At 54.4% G+C, this 18,480-nt stretch overlaps 1 protein-coding gene across 5 annotated transcripts in view; it reads left to right on the forward strand.

Moving 5' to 3' along the window:
• The first annotated feature begins 2,119 nt into the window (after positions 1-2,119).
• PCGF3 (polycomb group ring finger 3) overlaps positions 2,120-18,480 on the forward strand; it is a 40,060-nt gene continuing 23,699 nt past the window's right edge. Inside the window, exons 1-3 of one of the 5 annotated variants that reach the window (XM_023520207.1) lie at positions 2,120-2,305; positions 16,503-16,648; positions 16,951-17,100. The gene's annotated coding sequence lies outside the window, so the exon portion shown is untranslated. Of the gene's footprint in view, positions 2,306-16,502; positions 16,649-16,950; positions 17,101-18,480 lie in introns of those variants that run through there. The other 4 variants (XM_023520206.1, XM_023520209.1, XM_023520208.1 and 1 more) reach the window with 4 other exon arrangements.

The following is an 18,480-nucleotide window of genomic DNA, read 5'->3' on the forward strand; positions in this document are numbered from 1 at the left end:
AATCTTTTAGCATGGAGTTCTGAGGTAGAAAGTAAGTATCGTGTGTGACATGTGTTTCTACTTGTGTAAAGTGCGAGGGTATCTAACTTTTTTCCTCCATATAGTTGAAATTACTACCTCATTTTTCTATTGTGTGGCATGAAATTTTGTGTATGGTATGAGATAGGTACCAAATTTTTCTGTCATATATTGGAAATGGGTGTCTTTTGTGAGTGTGTACAGTGAGGAGTATCCATTTATGTGTGTGTGCTGTAAGTTGAATATCTAATATTTTATATATTGCATGAAATAGATATCTCATTGTTTTCATATGTATGGTGGGAGAGGGTATCTAATTTTTCACTTGTGCTTTTGAGATAAATACGTTTTCTGTACGGTGTGAAATATTTATGTATACCTGTGTGTGTATTTATGTTAGTTATCTAATTTTATATTTTACCTATAGGGATAAACGTGTAGTACTTTCATTTTTTATCAGTTCTAAATGTTTTGTAGTTTCTTTGTAATTGCCTTTTTAAAATAACAGCTTTGTTGAGATACAATATTCATATCATACGATTCACCCACTTAATGTGTACAATTCAATAGATTTGAATATATTTACAAACATGTGCAAACTTCTCTACGATCAATTCTGAAATATTGCAGCACCCCCCCAAAAAAAACCTTGTATCCATTGCCCAATCCCAGGTCAAAAAGATTTATGCTTCTGTTTTCTTGAGAATTTAATAGCTGGAGCTTTTATATTTAGGCCTTTGATCCATTTGAGTTAATTTTTGTATATATCGTATGGTAAGAGTCCAATCTCATTCTTCTAAATGTGAACATTCAGTTTTCCCAGCACTATTTGTTGAAAAGGCTTCTTTCTCCATTGAATTGTCTTAGCACCTTTCTTGAAAATCAGTTGATCATAAATATGAGAGTTTATTTCTGGACTTTCAACTCTAATTCATTGATCTATATGTCTGTCCGTATGCCAGTACCACACTATCTTGATTATTGTAGCTTTGTAGTAATTTCTAAAATCGGGAAATGGGAGTCCTCCAACTTTGTTCTTCTTTATCAAGATTGTCTTGGCTATTCTGGGTGCCTTGAATGTCCATATGAATTTTAAGATCAGCATGGCAATTTCTGCAGAGAAACCAACTGGGTTTCAATACGGATTCTGTTTAATTTATTGATCAAATTTGGGAATATTATTAACATCAACAATATTGTCTGCGATCCGTGAATATGGATGTCTTTCCATTTATTTCGGTCTTCTTTAATGTAGTTTTTAGAATCAAAGTATCGCACTCTTTGGTTACAGATATTTGCAAGGTGGCTGGCTCCCTCTGTGTCCCTTCCGTTCCCATCCACCCTACTGTAACTGACTCCGGATTCTCACTGCCTCCCCATGCTTATTCCCCACATGAAACCACATTTAGATTCCCCTATGTTGTTGTTCCACCCACACACAGTGTGGGCCCCACCAGGGCAGGATGTCAGGGTCACTGCTTACAGCTCCAGGGCTGCGCTTGCCCAAAGGTGGACACTCGGACGAGTTGTGGGGTCAGCCTTGCTGCCCATTGTCCGCGAGCCCCGAGGCAGGCCCCTGACTAGTGCACGGCGGGCACTTGGTGCTAGCTCCCAGCAAGGACATCATGTAAGCACGCCGCCTGTGGCAGAGGAAACCCTCGTCCAGGAGCACAGCTCAGCGTGAGCTGCGTGCAGGGTCCGGGGTCCACAGGCCTCCAGGCGGCTGGCGCAGCGCCCGGCCCCGGGCCCCGCCCCGCCCCTCCTGGCCCCGCCCCTCCCGGCTTTGCCTCCCCAAGGCCCCGCCTCCAGAAGGCCCATTCTCTGGCCTGGCCTCCTCGACTCCTTGTAGGTCACACGCACCCAACCGGGTCCTTCAGCAGAGACCGGACTCGACGCTCCTTCTGTCCATGTCCCTTTCTGTCTCCACCCACACTCTCTGACCACATCCCGTCCCAGGCCCCGCCCCTAGAGCCCTCCTCCCTCCAGACGCCCGGGCAGGGGTCCTGGCCGAATGCGCCTGCGCCCTCCAACTACGCCCCGCCCCCAATCACGAGGCCCCGCCCCCGCCCGGCTGCGGGGTGGGAGCCGGGCCGCGCAACGCGCATGCTCCAAGTGCGGCGCCCCCGACTCGGCGCTCGGCTCCGCTCGGGCATTTCCGCCTCTTTGTTTTAAACTCCGGACGGGTTTTTTCTCCTGCTCTTGAGGGGGACCCGGAGGGAGCGGCGCCCCCTCCCCCTTCCGGCGCTGCCCCCGCGTGCGCCCCGCTCGTCCGCAGCCGAGACGGCAGGTCAGTGAGTCCGCCCCCCGCCCGTCCTGGCCCGCGGCGCCCGCTCCTCAGGCCGCGGCCTCGGCGCGTCTCCGGGCCCGGGAGGCTCCGAAGCCCGGCCCGTGCCCCTGCGCCCCTCGTCCCCCAGGGCCGCGGAGCCCCGCCACCGCTCAGTGGGCCCTAGGGAGGCCAGGACCCTGGGACGGACCACAGGGGAGGACCGGACCTCCGAACTGGTCACCGGGGAGGGCCGGACCCAGCAATGGGTCACCGAGGAGGGACCAGGGAGTACCGGATCCCAGGACGAGCCACCGGGCAGGGCCCGACCCCGGCACCCGCCAGCAGGCAGAGACCAGAAAGCGCTGGACCCTGAGACAGGGCACTGAGGAGCGTCCAACGCTAGGAAGGGTCATCGAGTAGGGTCCAAAACTAGTACAGGTCACCAAGGAGGGTTGAGACCCCAAGACTGGTCAGACCCTGAGTCCTGTCACTGGGGCGGGTCAGACCTCAGGACGGGACAGGACCCTGGGATGGCTCAACTGGGAAGGCTGGACCCTGGGACTGTGCCATGAGACAGGGCACGCTCCATGGCCCAGGCTTCAGGGATGACCAGGACCCCCGTGTAAGTCCCTTCAGAGGGTGGCAGTGTTGGGGCAGGACTGTGAGGGAGGGTAGGCTCTCGGAAGGCCGGGATCCTGGTAAGAGCTGGAACTTGGAGACAGGTCTTCAGGGACACCAGGACTCCTGAAAAAGGGGCAGAGAAGTGCCCAGGCCACAAGAGTGGACTGTGAGGAGTGCTGGGACCCAAGCTAGGCCCCCAAAGTTGGGTATCTGGGGCAGGATCCAGAGGGTCCCAGAATCTCCCCAGCCCACTTCACTGGACCCCTCCCCCACCACTATGAAGGCTTTGGGACACCAGGGATCCTGGTCACCTGGCCCACAGGTGCATCCCCCCTTCCAAGAGGCCCCTGGTTACCCTAACGTGAGCACCAGGGCCAGCCTCACAGACCTTCCTGCCTGCAGCAGATGCCACGAGGCTGGGACCTGGAGGCAGACGTGAAGCAGGGTTGGGGATTCAAGGGGACTCCTCGTCCACACTGGCTCCTAGGCCAGCACTGTGTCTACTCCCAGTCCCGGAAAGCTGTCCCCTACTCTGTTCTCCATTTGGTCCCGTGGTCAGTGTCTGACACCTTCAACTGCTTCTCCCCATCTGGTGGTGTCACCAAACAAGCCCCATTCTCAAAGTTGTGTAGGTGTACCCTCCATCCTAAGTCTGGAGGTGTTTTCAGTGTCGGAGAGGTTCTAGGTGGGGTGGGGTTCAGGCCGGAAGTGTGGGCCTGGTGCAGGAAAGTTGGAACAGGTGAGGGTGCATGTCAGGTGAGTGACTCAGGCCCCTTCTCCACTCCAGGACAGGAAAACGCTAAAGGACCTTGGGATGAGGCCTTTGCTTCTCTGAAACCTTTACCTCAGACTTGCATCTAGAACTTGCCTGCGTTTTTCTGTAATTCCGAATTGGTTATGAAAATGTGAGGTGTGTCGTGTGCTGCTCCGTGGCTGGGCCGGGTTCCAGGGGTGCCCAGTGAGGTGCTGCTGGAGGAGTACGAGAGGGTGCAGGGCCCCCAGAACGGGCTGGCTCGAGGTCAGCAAGGCGCGAACGCGCGTGCAGAAACGAGCAAATGAAAGGCAGGAACACTTTTAGAATTGGTGTCAGGCTTGCAAACTTCTCCAGAAGTTGGGCAGTAGGCTGAGGTATAAATCTAAAACTCTGAGCTGTGTGGACTCCCAAGAGAGATACTTGAACTAGTCAGTTCAGTGTTTCATTTCGTGCGGCAACCTCTCTTGGTTACTTAGGAGAAAGCACCGTAGGATTTCAGTTTAATGTATCGTAGGACCAAATCTTAACCAAATGGAGTCCCCAAGTAGTCATCCCTTTATGTGCCAAATGTAACCACACTTCTCACTCAGTGCTGCTTCTGACTCTTTTTAAACATGCACTTTACTTTTTTTAAAATGTAATTTGCTTTGTGAAGTTTTGGGAAGGACTTGTAAAACTGGCCATTCAGTTTGGTTAAACTCCTTAGAGTCTAATTTTTGGATTTTTAAAGGCGTGAGCGTGCTGGATAGTTGTATTATATATTGCTGTCCAACAAATCAGCCCAAAATTTAGTGCCTTAAGCATGAGTTGTTACCCCCCAGTTTCTGTGGGTCAGGCGTCTGGGCACGGTTAGTCCAGGTCCCCTGCTCAGGGTCTCACGGGCTGCAGGCAGGCTGCCATGGGGCCTGAGTCTTGTGCGAAGGCTCCACTGCCAGGCCAGCTTCCAGGCTCACACGTGAGGTGTCAGTCCCTTTGCACGCGGGACCCTTCTACGTGGGGCTCTCCACAGGGCAGCTCAGAGGTAGCCAGTCGGCCAGTCTTCATGACCTCATCTTGGCAGTGACATTCATCCCTTTTGCCATATTCTGTTTGTTAGAACCAGGCCCAGCCCACACTTGAGGGGGAGCAACTGCATAGGGCGTGTGTACTGGGAGGGGGTGAGGGTCACTGGGGCTGTCTTAATGGCTTCAGTAATGAGGGCCTGTACCTGAAAAGTACCTGTAGGTGGATTAACAGAACTGTGTACAGAGTAGAGGATTAAGTTTGAGGCTGCAGTAGTTCAGTTGTCCTTTTAGTTGTATAGGTACCTCCGATGTCACCGCGGTGACTGAAACTATTATGCTACTTGGAGCTTACACGGGAGGGAAGATAAATTGCAAGTAGGAAAGATTTTTAGGAATTAACCTACAGCCCCTGCAAATTAAATCTCAGGGGTATGTGTCAGTAATGTAGAATTCTTTGATAGCTGCCAATGATTTTGCTCCAGAAATTATACACTGACCTTTGTAAGAAGTTTTTTAAAGGTCTGAGGTCCAGAACTGTTTGGGATATCTGATCCTTGTAAAGAAGTTATGCTCCCAGAACCTGTGTGCCCCCCGTGTGCCTGGGCTCCGATGCCGTGCCTCTTTTTGGCATTCTGGGCCAGAGTCCGTAGCACAGGGCTGTGAAGGGCACCCACTAAAGGAGGTCTCCCTGAAGGACTTGTCCCAGGAGCCCCACCCAAGGGAGGCTTCCCTTCCTGCTGCCTGGCTCTCTCTGGACCCGCCCAGGTTCCGCCCTGCTAGCAGGAGGCAGGGCCCTTTGCTGTGCTTGGGATTACCTGTTAAGGCTTTTGGGTTAGATTAGAAAGTGAGGTTTGTTTTGGTCTGTACTGCTGCTCTTTATTAAATGGCAGGGTTTGTTATTTCACTTGGAACTTTGGTTGATGGCGGAATCGAACTTGAAGTTGAGAATGTACTTTTTCTCTTACTATTGAAATATGCTGAGGTTTGAGAATAGTTTCTTATTACCCTTCTGATATCTGCTGTTACTGTTGCGAAAACGGCGCATGATTGGTTGTGCTTCAAATAATGGAACTGTTCTTTAGTCCACAAGCTGAGGCCTTTGAAAGTAACAAGGCTGTGCTTTCTGCTCTGTCAAGCTTCTCCCTGCGGAACTGAATTATATGAGGGACAAAACGACACAGCACTGATGGGGCGCTTAGCACATGCCGAGAGGGCCAAGGGGTGCGCCTTGCTGAGATGCCTTTTCAGACTGTCCATTGAATTAAGCAGAATTTCATTGATGAGAACTACAACACACTAGAAACTATAGTTCTTAAAAACTGTTAGGGCGATTGGTTTTTTGAAGAAAACTTCTAATATAGAGGTGAATTTAGAGAGTGGAGGTTAATTGGATGTTTTTGCAAATATATCAATATTTTTTGGACTTCGCTACATTAACAGTAGATTCCAGATGTTTAGAAAGAAATATGCGAACAATAGAGAGCTGTCAGCCGACCTTGAAGCCCCCCTGCTAACCTGGGGTCCTGTGGTGGTCTTGTCAGCTGCTACATCTTCTGATTCTCAGTGGGGCCTGGCTGGAAGACTAACTGAAATCTTCATGGATGCCTTTCCTGCCCTGTTCTGAAGGCGTTGTGCATGCCGAGGAAGCACGGGCGAGGGCACGGGGTTGGGCATGGAGGGTGGGCGTGGGGCGGGCACGTGGCGGGCAAGGCACAGATGCAGGTACGGCTGGGAAGTGAGGGGAAGAGGAGGGCTAACCTTCCTCTTTTTTTATTTTGCATGATTTGCATATACTTTTTTACCCAAGTTTCATTTGCGGGAGAAAAGAATGGTGGAGAAAAGCTGACAGAATTTTCCAGTGGGCACCCTGACTCCCTCCCCCAGGCCAGTGAGTTTGACCACACTTGCTTCATCTCTTTCCTTCATGCATATTCATTGTCGTCGAATCACCTGAAAGTGTCTGCAGACAGCCAGCCGCAGTCCGTGGGCCACTCAGCACGCAGGTCCTAGGAGTAGCGTGGTCTCCACACAATGGCAGCATCATTGTCACACCTGGGAGTGGGCACTTATTTCACATATTAGCTAAATCCTGTCCATTTTCAAACCTGCCCAGTTGTCTCAAGAATGTCTTCCACTTACCAGACTAAGGCGGGTTCTTGGCGTGACATAGCGGGTCATGCCCCCTTCGTGTCTTTTCATTTTGGGCTCCCCACTTCCCCCCTGGCGTTGGCTTTTCGAGACCCCTCGTCTGCATGTTCCGCTCCTTCACGCACTGCATCGTCTACCTGTGCGTGTTCCCTGGGTATGCCTTTGCCTGAAGGGAGCAAGGGAGAGGCTGGGTCAGGTGCAGGGTTTGGCAGACCGCTTCACAGGAGCTGTCGAGTGTTTCATGTCGTGCCGTTTAGGGACATGCCATCGAGCTTCGGCATTACTTGGGTCGGTGCTGCTGGCCACACCTCTGGAGCTGCGGGCTCCAGGGCCCTGTGGGCTGGACCGAGTCCCAGGGCGCGCAGACCGTCAGGGAGCCCAGGAGTCATGCCCTTGTCTTGGAGGGTCACCCTGTCTCCTGTACGCGGGCGAGTTGTCGGGTCCTCTGTGCCATTTCTGATGCGGTGGTGTCTGCAGGCCACTTCGTTTTCCCAGGCACACGGTGAGACCCACTCCTGCTGCCTTGGGTGCTTTTAGCGGACCTTATTAAAGAGTCGTGGGTAGGCAGTGTTTGAAATTGTTAATGGAAATATGACTTTTGCTGTCAAGTAAAGTGACTGCCCTTCTCACCATAGAGATGGGAACAGCTAGAGGCAGTTCATTTCCCTGGCCTTCCATTAAAGGCAGCCTGGTGAAGAAAATGGGTAGAAATCAGAAGAGGGGTGTGTTCGTCAGCACAGGTGCTTTAACAAAATGTCAGAGCTGGCTGCTTTAAACAGCAGGCATTCATTTCACACTCATTGGAGGCTGAAGTCCAAGATCAAGACGCGGGTCGGTTTGGTTCCTGGTGAGGACCAGCTTCCTGGCCTGCAGACCACATGGCTGCCTTCTCGCTGTGTGCTCCACCCAGACAAATCTAAACCTAACTGCCTCCCAAAGGCCTTATTTAGAGATGGGAAGTAGTGCTTCAACTCAACACATGAATTTGGGGGGCCAAATTCAGCCTGTACTACTGGGCTCCGGCATCTGCCACTTGTTGACTAGCCTGTCTCTCGTCTCCAGGATTAGGAGAGGGGTTGCCTAACAAAAGCGTTGCCAGCGTTGGTGGCCGCGCTGTTTTCTGTGCTTGGGAAACTGACTCTTTCTTAGGCTAGTGGCTGCCATTTTTCTAAATACTATTGTATTCATGTTTTATTGCTACTTAACAAATTGCCACAAACTTGGTAGCTTAAAAGGACGTGCACTCAGTCCCAGTTCCGGGGTCAGAAGGCCAGCACAGTGCGGCTAGCTCCTCCGTTCAGGGTCTCAGAGGCTGAAATGGCCTGTCTGCCGGGCTGTGGCTCTTGTCTGGACTCCAGTCCTCTTCCGAGCGTGGGGACTGCTCTCGGCTCTTAGAAGCTCCTCAGTTCTTTGCCCCTGGGGCTGTGGGCATCTGACATAGCATGTTGCTCTGTCACCAACTAGAAGAAACTCTGCTTTGAAAGACCATGTGATTTGGTTAGGCCACCAGTGACTTGCTCGCCTTGTTAAGGTCTGTTGATTCGGGATCTTAATGAGATCCTCAAAAGCCCCTTTGGAGCAGTAGCTAGGTGCACAAGGGTGGAGGTGTGGTACACCGGGGCCCCGAGTTGTGGGGCCCTCTGCCGTATCCCCATGACTCCGGGCCCCAGGGTCTCGTCCCACTGCAGCATCAGCTTGGTCCAGCTTCTCAGCCCCTTAGTGACCATCTGGTCACTGTGATCATTGAGGTGCAGCTCCTGGGCACCTGTGAACCTGGAGAGATAGGTCGCCTTTCTAGCTCCTGAGCACAGCAGGACAGGCGGGGGACAGCAGAGGCCAGCAATCCTGATCAAAATGGGGAAGAGGAGGGAGCAAGGAGTCACCGGTCCAATGTGGTTCTGAAACCCATGCTTTTCAGGCTCCTGTGAGCCTGCTGACTGTGCTTCCACGTAAGTCAGCCTTTCTTGTGGAGGCGCATGTCTGCAGGGGCCCCCGACCAGCGGAGTCACGAGGTCCAACAGCCCCTTTGGTGGCATGTTTTTCATGCTTCTCTAAAGGTTGAATCCGAGTCGAAAACCAGTGTGATTATTTAAATGCGGTCTGTTACCTGGCTTAGTTCTAATTTCGCCTCCCCTTTTCCGTACACCGCCTGACGTTACGGTCTCACGTTCCAAGTTCTCAGGGATGGCATCTGAGCCTCTGCCCTCCTCGTCTCCCCACCCCGCCTCCGTGCTCTGCCTTGATGTGCTTTCTTCAGCACGCTGGCCACTCTTGGCTGATGCGTTTGTCATGTCTCCTCACAGCTGGACCGGGAGCTCCGTGAACACATGTGAGCACGCGTGGCACATGAAAGGTGCCCAGTAGGCATTTCTGAATGAGTGAGCACATTTCCTGAGAGCTCTGAAAGCGCCGTGGCTCCCACTTATACTTAGCTCATAGTTTGAGGGGACACAGAATTCTACGTTGAAGTCATTTTTTCCTCAGAACTTTGAACGGATTGCTTCTTAGACCTGTAGAATTCAGTTGCGCTAACGAGAATTCTGCCTGATGCTGTCTGATTTCCGTCCCGGCGTGGGGACCTCCTTGCAGAACCGTCAGGACCCTTTCTTGCGCCCCTGGCGTGCTGAGCCTGGTTAGACAGGGCCGTTCCCCGCGCTGCTCAGCACCGGGCTTCCATGCCGTGGAGGTTCGCGCCTATGCCTCCGGGTTCCGGAGTGTCGCCTGCAGACAGTGGAGAGAGGTGCGGTGAGCCCGCGTGCTCCCGCCCGGCGTCCACTCCGCGTGGTAAGGTGTTGTCTCAGTCGTGTGCTTTTTCCGACCCCTGTTAGTGGGATGTTGGGTCTTTTCTCATCTTTGGGCACATTCTCTCAACTCTGTCATTCAGCCCGAGCGTTGAAGTCGTACGGTTGCCAGCGCGTGGCTGACGCAGGGCGGGGAGAGGCAGTGACCGAGTGAATTCTGAGTTCCGGGAGACGGCGTGGTGACGCAGTGCGCGCGCGTGCGTGCGAACGTGTGTGCGTCCATGGGCGCGTGCGTGAGTCTATGGGTGTACATGGGTGCGTGCGGACGTGCGCGCATGCGTATGTGCGTACGTGTGTGCGTGCATGCGTGCGTGCGTCGCTGGGTCGCGGACATTCAAGGACAGGCGTGAGGCAGGCGACGCGGCCCTCCAGTGCGTGCAGGTGTCGGGGCGCGGGCACAGCGGGCGCGGGGTCCAGGACGGCGCCCTGGCGGCCGGCGGGCTCCTGGGTGGGGCGAGGCAGGTGCCCCTGGCCTCCGGCTCTGAGCCTCCGGAGGGTTCCGGGCAGCGGCATGGGGAGCCGGGCGGGTGGGAGGGCACGGTCGCCCCGATTCCTGACGGAGACACCAGCCGCTTGAGCCGCGTCCAAGGCGAGGAAGGAGGAGCGGCGGCGGCTTTCACCCAGACCGAGCCCTGCGGTGCGACCCCCGCGGGACGAGGCGGTGGCCGTCTGGCGGGCTGTGGTATGACGTGGAGGTGGACAGCACTGCATCTCACTCACACGGCCGTGCAGATCCTTAGTTGAAGCCGTGAAAATTGGGAGTGAGCTCGGCAGTGGAGCTGGCCGTCGTCAGTCTGGGCCCTGTCGGCGAGTGGGCTCGCTCGTTCACCCAGCGCGTGCCCGGGACGCACTGTGTGCCCCTCGGGCACCCAGTGACAGCAGAGGGATAGCTCTGGGTGTGAGGCCAAGCTGGGAGACCCTGAGCAGGGACGGGGAGGTGAGGCCCAGGCACCAAGCCTCCTAGTGCTGCGCTCTGGGTCCCCCGGCAGCGTGCTGAGGGTGGGGTGACCGGAGTAGGGGCTTTGCTGGGGCGTCAGGTCCTAGTGAGGGGGAGGGGGAGGGAGAGGGAGGACTCTCGCTGTCTTTGGAGTCATGAGCCTTCTTTAGGATCTAACCTGAAAGCATTTTTATGTAGTTCGTTATCGTTATTTTTAATAGCTTTCATAGTAACATGTAGCCACATGAAAGTAAATTTGAAGTTTTTTTTCTTATTGCCATCTTGACCTGACTTCAGTGTCCCAGCCAGGAGCATTCATGACACAGTCCTGTTATTTCGATGAGGTAGTGACTAGTGCTTGCTGTTTGGCCTGTGCAGAGCCTGGCGGCCGTTGTGCTTCCAGGCAGGCTTCATGGATGGACCTTTGGGCCGGCCTCGTATCTGTTGGGTCCCACTGTGTGCCAGGCGCTACTATAGGTGATAGGGTTCCACTGGTGGGCAAGACAGGACAGAGTGGCCAGCAGGCGTGAGAGCAGGTTAGCAGGTGCTGTGGTCCCGGAGGCTGTACGGTCAGGCAGGCCGCAGAGCAAAAGCCCCGGTGACTAGCTGGAGAAAAGCAGGCTCTTCCTGCTCACTGCCATGTGCGAGCTGCCGTGGGTGCCGCCCACAGAGGTCGCCCAGCCTTGCTCTTCGAGTCACCGGGGGGAGAGAAGCCAAGCAGACCCCGCAGGCAGCGGCCCCTTTCAGCACCCCCCAGGGAGGGTTGACTCCGGACCCTGGACGTGCACAGTCACCACAGACTGGTTTGCGAAAGGCCTTTGGGCCTGGGGTGCAGTCCAGCAGCTTGGTGGTTTCTGTGTGGGAATCGGTAGCACTAGGTGTGCCAGAGTACCTGGGAGAAGGCAAGGATACCTCTAGCTGACGTGACAGTGTCTACTTCAGGGAGGGATCTCTGCCAGACACGATGTCCAGCGACGAGGATGCAGTCTGGCCCCTATTAGGGGGGTGGGCGGGCAGGGCACAGCACATGAAGATGGTGATGGGGGGGTGGACAGGAGAGCGACCAGCTTCAGACCTGGGGTTTGGGCGGCCTGTCCAGGAGGCTCAGGGTCTCTGATGGCTGCCCAGGAGCCATCCCATTGCCCTGAAGATAGAAGGCAGGGTGACAGGAATAGCACGCACACAGCTGAGAGGCAGGCGAGGCTGGAGCTGATGGGGGTGGGCCCTGGTGTGGAGGCGGCTCTTCAGGAGTCACTGTCCGCCACTCTCAAGGGTCGCACTGAGGAAGGACATGTCTGATTTGCTTTCCTCGATGTTGCTCGGATGTTCCATTGGGAGTGAATTAGTGGTGAGAGAGGGTGCGGGGAGGCCTGTCCTAGGCCGATTTGCTCTTCAGAGAGGAGCCATGACATTGTCTGGGGCATGGCTGTGGGCACAGAATTCTGGCCAACAGCACGTGGTGTTATGGGGAAGAAGGGATAGAGTTGGGGCAAGGATGGTGGCGGAGGAGAGAGGGAGGGGAGAATGACCCCTGGGGGCAGCGGGAGCTGGGATGAGGCGGGGGTCGGTGAGCAGGTTGATAGTCTCATAAGCTGTCATACAACCACGTGTGACCACCGTGGTGGGAATTGACTGCAGAGCATCTGTCAGTACAAAGACATGTCTGCAAATGTTCATAGCCTTATTCTTGACAGCCCCAAAGGAAAGAACCCGGATGTCCGTCTCCTGGTGAGTGGGCAGTACAGTTACAGTGGACGCCACTCAGAATAAAAAGAACGAGGTGTCCACACGTGACAACGTGGGCAAATCCCAAAACAGCAACACTGAGTGACGGGAGCCAGGTGGGGCGAGCACATGCCATGTGACCCCATCCACACAGTGTCCAGGGCACTTCCTGCTGGTGCCAGGGCAGATTGGGTCCTCATCTCGCTCATGGTGGTCATTTCCTGGGTTAATGCCAATGCTTACTAAGCGGTCCCCTTTAAATATGTGCATTTATTATTTGCCACATATCCCCCAGTAAGGCTGTTTCATAAAGGTTATCAAGGTACTATGAACGATTTCGCACCAGTAAATTTAATGAACTATTTTCTAGGAAAGTGCAACTTTGCAAAACTAATTTGAAAATAAGTAGAAAAGTTGGTGAACAAAAGAAAGATAACTGCTAAGTGTGGGTTTGCTTTCCACTGTGGGCTCCCCAGGCAATGGTTGAGCAGGACTTAGGCTGCTGGGGGGCTGTCCCCAAGGAGGGCACTTCTAGAAGGGGCCTGCTGGTCACAGAGGTGGCCTGTGTACTGCGTCTCTGAGTAAGGACAGACAGCAGTGGCCATGATCTCAGACCCCGAACTGCGGAGCCAGTTGTGTCTGCTGACGTGGGAGAGCCAATGTCGCCCAATAGTGGTAGCAAGCGTGTGGTGGTGCATCGTGCAGACTGAGGACCGCGTGTTAGTAAGAATGCAGTCTGGAGGCGTATGTCAAAGTCCTTAGCGTACACCCAGGGGACACGGCACCACACTATGAACAGGACTAGCTTTGGTGGGGTTTGTTTCTCAGATCACCTTTTACTTTCCAAACCGTGTTGAACATGCATGTTCTTTTCTGCTGCAGGACAGACCCAGAGTGAACGTAGAGGACAGTGGTGGATGGGGTGGGCCCTTCGGGGTGGAGGGCTGCCCCCCAAGCAGTGTGTGGCAGTCGGAAGGTAGGGGAGTCCCAGACAGCAGAGGGCCTGCATCGAGGAGGGTGAGGAGGCTGGTGTGGGTGGTCCAAGGGGAGCGGACACGGGCAGGGCCTCTTCACGCAGGCACAAATGCCTGAGGCCCGGCTGTGCCCAAAAGATGTGATGGAGCGTCACTTGTGCCCTTGGGAAGACTCCAACCGCACAGATTGCTGTCAGGGCCTGTGTCTGTGAGCTGCTCTTTCCCCTCCAGGAGTCAGATCTGGGGGCTCAGCAGGGGCAGGGGAGACAAGTGGCCTTGGGGATCAGTGATGTTGATAACATCCTCCTCACTAGGGTCTTGTCAAGGGCAGTTTTTTGGAGTAGGGGGATGGAAGGTGGGAAGGAGGAGGGTGAAAGAGTTATGAGGGTCCTGTGAAGGAGCTGCTGGTGCTCCCTCTGCACTCAGAAGAGGGACGTGTGGAAGGTTCTAGAACGCGAAGGGCTTGCTGGAAGGGTCAGAGCCCTCAGGAAGCAGGAGGATGTTCGGGCAGACCAGAGGTGGGGGTGTGAAAGCTGGTGCTGTGTGAGTGCAGGGCTCACGGGGGGGCGGATGGCTGGGCAAGACAGAAGGCCACCGAGCAGTGTCAGTGTAGGGGGGCCCTCCAAGGAGACCGCTGCATCACTCTCTATGGCCGCGGCAAAGCAAAGGGTCGGGCGTGGGCTGGTTAGGGCGGGCTCCATAGAAGGTCCCCAGGGCCACGACTTGGGCTAGCCAGCTGACGGCTGGGCTTCGGTCACCCAGAGCATCCAAGTGCAGTGCCAGGAGTGGAGGGGCGAGGACAGGGACTCGGTCGGCGTGGGGCTTGCCACATAGCATCCGGGGGTGCAAGTGGTGTCAGGCCTGTTACAGTCATGGCAAGGGGACGTGGCAGCATAAGCAAAGGCATATGGGGCAAGGCTGGAAGCCGGATGCAGCTTCTGGAGCCCTCTGAATTCACAGCCGTGGCTGCTGGCACGTGATGCTGTCATCTGGACAGCTGTGAGAGGCCCAGCGCCCAGCACATGCCACGGGGGCAGCTTGCCACGGAACCACACTGCACATTGTTTGCACACGTCGGCACGGCGAGCCACGTCTAGCGTTCAGGAAGGTTTTCAGTCCACGTGTCGACAAAGTTAGTTTTTATTTATACGTATACATAGCTATGTGGAGTGAAAAATATTCTGGGCTGTTTGGTGACCAACATGCAGCATGCTGGTCTGTGGCATTTAACCCCTTCAGTCAGCTTTGGTCAGTGGTGTTGGGACAGACATGGGTCTGACACAGCAGTGTTTTCATTGTGGACACCAGGCAACCACCTGAAACCCTCTCTACTTCAGGCCCCATCGCATGTCTTCGTAGTTTATTTTAATGAGAACAGCATCTTGTCCAGTTCAGTTCGATCATCTTTCTGCCTCAGGCTGCAAAAGACGTAGGACTGAGTGAGGCATTTTATCAAGACGGACCAAGTTCTGTTTGTGATCTTTGTTTTCCCATTTAAAAATTTAATTTAAAGTAATTTAAAGCAAATTAGGAAATTGTGATAAATTAAGAGTTAGTGAGAGGGTGTCAAACTCAAGTTGGAAAAAGACACCCTCCACCCCCGCAAAGGCCTAGTGGAGGGCAGGACCCGCTCTGTCCTCTCACTTTGGTGGCACTGGCTGTTTGCATGTGGGCTCCTGTGGATAAAGCTGCCTGGAACATCAGGCATGGACATTTGCATTAGGGTCTGTTAAATAGAGACTTTCCACTGGGGTAAAGACATTTCTTTCAATTCTTAATCTGTTATGCTATGTTGTTAAAAAGCAAGAATGGATAATGAATTTTATAAAATTATTTCTCTGCTTTTGCTGGAAGACTTTATTGTTTTTGTCCTTTTATCTTTTGTCACAAATTGTATGTATTTCCTATATTAACCCCTTGTTCTCCAGGGATAAATCTAGTTTGAAAAGCACAGTCCTATTTCATACATGCTAGGAGTGCTTGCGATTTCCCTCCTAGTTCGGGTCTGGTGTGTGTGTGTGTGTGTTACGTGAGCCTCGTAAGGCGAGTTGGAAGACGCTGTGTTTCTGCTCTGAGAAACTCGGATTGCTCCTGGGACGGTCGGGGAAGCCGTCCTTGGGACGCAAGGCCCATGTTCGCTGGGACGACTCGGTCAGCTCCCTTCACGGTTACAGAACTTTCCAGGTTTTCTGTTTCTACTTTCTCAGTTCTGATGAGTTATTTTTCTAGGAATTTATCAATTTCATGTAAATTTCCACCTTATCGCTCACCTGTCCCCATCTCAGTCAGATGCCCATGGGCCACCCTGTCCCTCGCCCTGCTCTTGCAGTGTTTGCCCCGTCGACATGCATGCCTTACCTGTTTACTGCATTTGGTGTTTACTGCCTGCGTCCTCCATTAGCGTGCAGGCCCTCGGCACCTGTCCCAGGGCAGGAGTGGGTGACTGGCTTAGTAGGGGAGGCCCCTCAGTCCCTCCATCCATCCATCCTTCTCTCTCTCTCTCTCTCTCTCTCTTTTTTTTCTTTTTTCTTTTCTTTTTCTTTTTCTTTTTCTTTTTTTTTTTACAAAAGTTAATTGAGCTTTAAAGATGAGTTAATAAAGAGCAGAAATGACATAGACTGGATGTAGATGGACACCGCTTGTTCGTTGGGCTCATGGTTCCTAAGCTGTATTGAGTTGCTGCTGCTAACCCACAGGCGCTTCACATGGCATTGGGGACCCCGACTTCAGTGCTGGTCCTGCCAAGGCCTCGTGCTGCCCGACTCGCCACCGCCTTCTGCTGCCTCCACTCACTCTCTCCCCTCACCTGCACTCACCCCTCTCCTGTGTTCACCTGGCTCCTACCCAGTGAGCCCCCGAGGCCTCAGGGGCCCCCTCCCTTGTCCCGATGTAAACAGTGTGCTTGTTGGTGGGTCTGCTGACCATTCCCCGTGAACTCCACGTCCCCCGCTAGAACGCAGAACCCAACTAGGAGCCTGTGTGGAGGGGCGAGTGGCCCAGGACAGCACTCTGCACAGAAGTTAACTGTCCCCCGCCCCTCCCTGAGGCCCCCACCCCGCGCCAGCTCACCCTAAAACGCATCACCACCCCTTCCTGCCTTCTCGGGCCCTCTCCATGCCCTCCCCACCTCCCCGACCCCCACCCGCCCCTGGGCTCGGTGACACCAGGCTGCTGCAGAGGCCCGCCTGCGTCTCCCTGGTCCGTCCTGGCTCTTCACTGCCGTGTATTCTTGTTTTTCTTTTGGTTGTTTTAAGCAGGTAAACGAACAGCCGTGTCGACCGAGCGAGGCCACAGCTGCTGGTGTGGGAACACAGGCCCCGGGCAGCACACTGGGTGGCGCCCCGTCTTGTGCCTGCACAGGCTTCAGAATGTAGTGGAGGGTCCCAGGCTGCCATGTAAGGTGAGTGCAGCGCAAAGTCTGATTTTTATTTTCTTCCGGTGCATGCGAATTGGTCGAAGTTGCCGTGTAGCCGCAGGAGCGCTCAGCTCCTTGCAGCTCCTTTCGGATGTGATTTCTGCGAGCTCCATGGTAGATTACAGCACAATTATGTATATAAATTCACATTTTCTCTTAATTAATAGTTTTGATTGTTCTGCCGTTGGCTTCATGGGACTCACCTAAAAATTCTAGTAAGAACTTAATTACGGGACTCTGTGTCACACGTCAATGACATGAAATGACAGTTGCCATTTCTGTGCTAGAAAATGGAAAAAGAGCAGGGGACAAAAGGAAGGCGCAGACGTGAAGGCCCGGAGCATAGTGCGAAGCGGCTGGCCGGGAGCAATAGGACCGGAGCGGGAGCCTGAGCGCCCCATGCGGGGGCGGAAGGAGGGGACCGAAGGCATCTAGAGGTGAGAGTGGCCCTCCAGTCCCGCCTGCCGGGGGCTGAGCCGCCAGGGGGGTCGGCCCTTAGTAAAGGGCCAGGATTTGATGTCACCGAGACAGGTGGTGCGGAGGGTGCCTCGGCCTGGCTGGCAGAGCAGTTCATGGAGGGCACAGGCCTGGCAGCTTCACATCACCTTCCCCGCTCTGGTCCAGTGTCCAGTGCTGTGACCGTGGGCCTTTGCATGTCCTGAACGCAGCTCCTCGTGTGCCTGAGGACAGGAGGGTGGCCGACGGGGGCGCCCAGCGTGCATGTCCCAGCGTGGCCAGAGCAGCAGCCCGGTCCAGGGGAGCAGGCCGATCTCGTCTCCAGACGGTGGTCAGTGGCCAGAAGGCCTGTTTTCCAGGCCGATCCGGGCTGGCCCGCAGCTGGGCACTGCGTTCAGGCACCTGTCCATCTTCCCTGGCCTTTTGGGACTGGGACTGGGACTGTTACAGAGGCTTGTTGGTGTTTCCCGGAAGTGCCCGCTCAGCAAGAGTCCCGTCATGGGTGCTGTGTCATCAAGAGTCATGCCTGTCATCCCTCTGGTCCCTGAATGGGTATCACCCGGTCGCTCAGCAGGTGGCGTCTTGTGGGCCCCCTCCACCCTGCGCCCCACTGTGCCTCACGGGCTGCTTTGAGGCCATGAGCCGTCCTGCCCACGACACTTTCTGAGGGAACCATCCCTGCAGTCATTGTCACAGGGTGACTTTTCACTGCCTTCCACATTTGTCAGCTCACATGCCACAAGGAAGCATGTCCCTTGCCTATTTCTTCATCTGTTCCAGTGTGGGCTCACGGACTTCTGTGTGACTCTGTAGATGATAATCTGATTGGTTTTGTTTGCCTGGTGATAGTTGCTGCTTATCTTGATGGTCCGTCTGGGCCCAGTGTGTGACATACTGTGCCCATTGTGGGCCAGGGAAGCGCTTGAGCTGGTGCCGGGTCCCCTATGCTTTTGAGCCCATTCTCAGGTCAGCCACGTGTCTAAGCCCCCTGGTTCTTCAGTGGGCTCGGGCTGCAAGGAGCCCTTCCAGGAGAGCCGGGAACGTAGGTGTGAGTCCACACTCACCAGTATGCACACTTGTCTGTGCACCATCTCCATACACACTTACCGTGAACCTCGGTTCCGCAAAGGAAATGCAGACTCTGCTCCCGTTAAGGAGAGGTGGACCCTGATCCCGGCGAAGGGGACCCGGGCGCAGAAGCTGATACCTGCAGAGGGCCCAGAGGCCTCGTCTTGCCAGTGTGATTGAGGAGTTTGTTTCCGGCTCGGTGTGCGGTGGCAGTTTGGTATTTGGTGGGAGAACGTCGTGGCTGAGTGTCACTGTTTGGTAAGAACATTTGCATGGCGCTGAGCATGTCCTCG

Source organism: Pteropus vampyrus, unplaced genomic scaffold (assembly GCF_000151845.1).
Source record: "Pteropus vampyrus isolate Shadow unplaced genomic scaffold, Pvam_2.0 Scaffold253, whole genome shotgun sequence".
NCBI lineage: Eukaryota > Metazoa > Chordata > Mammalia > Chiroptera > Pteropodidae > Pteropus > Pteropus vampyrus.